General features: G+C 45.3%; 1 protein-coding gene across 1 annotated transcript in view; it reads left to right on the top strand.

The window, feature by feature from the left end:
* LOC128644715 (vang-like protein 1) overlaps positions 1-3,513 on the top strand; it is a gene marked incomplete at its 5' end in the record, with an annotated part of 68,017 nt that extends 64,504 nt beyond the window's left edge. The window contains one exon of the mRNA XM_053697232.1: positions 1-3,513. This exon is cut by the window's left edge and continues 933 nt beyond it.
* Between the last annotated feature and the right edge of the window lie 443 nt (positions 3,514-3,956).

Here is a 3,956-nt window from a genome sequence, read left to right as displayed (position 1 = left end):
AGAGGAACTGACAACTGATGGTTGATGTTGCAACTGACTGCTAAGGGACGACCTCACCAGAGGAACTGACCACTGAGGGGTGATGTTACAACTGACTGTTAAAGGGAGGGGTTACTTCATGACATCAACTGACCTCTAAGGACTAACCTCACAACAAGAGCTGACCAATAAAGGGTGACCCCACGAGAGGAACCAATCACTAAAGGTAAATCTCATGACAGCAACCAACTGCTGTAGACCACTGAGGGGTGATTTTACAACTGACTTTGAAGGGATGACCTCACCAGAGGAACTGACCACTGAGGGGTCATATTACAACTGACTGCTAAAGGATGACCTCACCAGAGGAACTGACCATGGATGGGTGATGTTACAACTGACTGCTAAGGGATTACCTCACCAGAGGAACTGACCACTGAGGGGTGATGGTACAACTGACTGTTAAGGGATGACCTCACTAGAGGAACTAATCACTGAGAGGTGATGTTACAACTGACTGCTAAGGGCTAATCTCACCAGAGGAACTAAGTTCTGAGGGGTGATGTTACAACTAACTGCTAAGGGATGACCTGATCAGAGGAACTGACTACTGAGGGGTGATGTTACAACTGATTGATAAGGGATGACCTCACCAGAGGAACTGACTACTGAGGGGTGATGTTACAACTGACTGCTAAGGGATAACCTCACCAGAGGAACTGAGTACTGAGGGGTGATATTACAACTGACTGCTAAGGGATGACCTCACTAGAGTAACTTACCACTGAGGGGTTTTGTTACAACTGACTGCTAAGGGATAACCTCACCAGAGGAACAAACCACTGAGAGGGGATGTTACAACTGACTGCTAAGGGAGGACCTCACCAGAGGAACTGACCACTGAGCGGTGATGTTACAACTGACTGCTAAGAGATGATCTCACTAGAGGAACTGACCACTGAGAGGTTATGTTACAACTGACTGCTAAGGGATGACCTCACCAGAGGAACTGACCACTGAGGTGTGATGTTACAACCAACTGCTAAGGGATGACCTCACCAGAGGAACTAACTACTGAGGGGTGATGTTACAACTGGCTGCTAAGGGATGACCTCACTAGAGGAACTGACCACTGAGAGGTTATATTACAACTGACTGCTAAGGGATGACATCAATAGAGGAACTGACCACTGAGGGGTGATGTTACAACTGACTGCTAAGGGATGACCTCACTAGAGGAGCTTACCACTAAGGGGTGATGTTACAACTGACTGCTAAGGGATTACCTCACTAGAGGAACTGACCACTGAGGGGTGATGTTACAACTGACTGCTAAGGGATTACCTTACCAGAGGAACTGACCACTGAGAGGTGATGTTACAACTGACTGCTTAGAGATGACCTCAACAGAGGAACTGACCAGTGAGGGGTGATGTTACAACTAACTGCTATGGAAGACCTCACTAGAGGAACTGACCAGTGAGAGGTGATGTTACAACTGACTGCTAAGGGATGACCTCACTAGAGGAACTGACCACTGAGGGGTGATGTTACAACTGACTGCTAAGGGAACTGACCACTGAGAGGTTATATTACAACTAACTGCTAAGGGATGACCTCACCAAAGGAACTGACTACTGAGGGATGATGTTACAACTGACTGCTAAGGGATGACCTCACCAGAGGAACTAACCACTGAGGAGTGATTTTACAACCGACTGCTAGGGAATGACCTCACCAGAGGAACTGACTACTGAGGGTTGATGTTACAACTGAATGCTAGGGGATGACCTCACCAGAGGAACTGACCACTGAGGGGTGATGTTACAACTGACTGCTAAAGGATGACCTCACCAGAGGAACTGACCACTGAGGGGTGATGTTACAGCTGACTGCTAAGGGATGACCTCACTAGAGGAACTGACCACTGAGGGGTGATGTTACAGCTGACTGCTAAGGGATGACCTCACTAGAGGAACTGACCACTGAGGAGTGATTTTACAACCGACTGCTAGGGAATGACCTCACCAGAGGAACTGACCACTGAGGGTTGATGTTACAACTGACTGCTAGGGGATGACCTCACCAGAGGAACTGACCACTGAGGGGTGATGTTACAACTGACTGCTAAAGGATGACCTCACCAGAGGAACTGACCACTGAGGGGTGATGTTACAGCTGACTGCTAAGGGATGACCTCACTAGAGGAACTGACCACTGAGGGGTGATGTTACAGCTGACTGCTAAGGGATGACCTCACTAGAGGAACTGACCACTGAGGGGTGATGTTACAACTGACTGCTAAGGGAACTGACCACTGAGAGGTTATATTACAACTGACTGCTAAGGGATGACCTTACCAGAGGAACTAACCACTGAGGGGTGATGCTACAACTGAATGCTAAGGGATGACCTCACCACATGAACTGACCACTGAGAGGTGATGTTACAACTGACTGCTAAGGGATGACCTCACCAGAGGAACTGACCACTGAGGGGTGATGTTACAACTGACTGCTAAAGGATGACCTCACCAGAGGAACTGACTACTGAGGGGTGATGTTACAACTAACTGCTAAAGGATGACCTCACCAGAGGAACATACCACTGAGGGGTGATGTTACAACTGACTGCTAAGGGATGACCTCACCAGAGGAACTGACCACTGAGGGGTGATGTTACAACTGACTGCTAAAGGATGACCTCACCAGAGGAACTGACTACTGAGGGGTGATGTTTCAACTGACTGCTAAAGGATGACCTCACCAGAGGAACTGACTACTGAGGGGTGATGTTACAACTAACTTCTAAAGGATGACCTCACCAGAGGAACATACCACTGAGGGGTGATGTTACAACTGACTGCTAAGGGATGACCTTACCAGAGGAACTGACCACTGAGGGGTGATGTTACAACTGACTGCTAAAGGATGACCTCACCAGAGGAACTGACTACTGAGGGGTGATGTTACAACTGACTGCTAAAGGATGACCTCACCAGAGGAACTGACTACTGAGGGGTGATGTTACAACTGACTGTTAAGGGACAACCTCACCAGAGGAACTGACCACTGAGGTGTGATATTATAACCACTGACCAGTGGGATCATCTCATAAAAGGAAATAACCATTGAGAGTTGAGCTCTATAATCGCAACTGACCGCTGAGGGGCAACCTGATGCCAAGAGCTAACTGTCCTCTGCTACTCCATGTGATACTGATACGGCATTATACAGATTGTATTTATTTATCTGTTCACTTGTTTTTTGTGCAACTATCATATGGAGACATTTACTGGAATCCTTTAATATATATATTGGAAATATACAATGCTTGTTTTTATTCTGTTTAGTCTTCCTTTCATCGGAGTCACCAAAAACTCAATATGGGCTTTGCCAAATATGTTTTTTTATTATTGAATGTAAATGTGTCTGTATGTGTGTGCTAATATACATGCACCTAAATATCCGTATCCTTGTGTACACTTGTATCTGTATATGTGTGTGCTAATATAAATGAGCCTAAATATCTGTATCCTTGTGTACACTTGTGTCTATATATGTGTGTGCTAATATACATGCGCCTAAATATACGTATCCTTGTGTACACTTGTGTCTGTATATGTGTGTGCTAATATAAATGAGCCTAAATATCTGTATCCTTGTGTACACTTGTGTCTATATATGTGTGTGCTAATATACATGCGCCTAAATATACGTATCCTTGTGTACACTTGTGTCTGTATATGTGTGTGCTAATATACATGCGCCTAAATATACGTATCCTTGTGTACACTTGTGTCTGTATATGTGTGTGCTAATATACATGCGCCTAAATATACGTATCCTTGTGTACACTTGTGTCTGTATATGTGTGTGCTAATATACATGCGCCTAAATATACGTATCCTTGTGTAAACTTGTGTCTGTATATGTGTGTGCTAATATACATGCGCCTAAATATACGTATCCTTGTGT

The sequence above is a fragment of the Bombina bombina genome, unplaced genomic scaffold (genome assembly GCF_027579735.1).
Source record: "Bombina bombina isolate aBomBom1 unplaced genomic scaffold, aBomBom1.pri scaffold_521, whole genome shotgun sequence".
In the NCBI taxonomy this organism is placed as follows: domain Eukaryota; kingdom Metazoa; phylum Chordata; class Amphibia; order Anura; family Bombinatoridae; genus Bombina; species Bombina bombina.
Note: the sequence above shows the minus strand (reverse complement) of the source record. Positions and strands in the feature narration are given on the sequence as shown.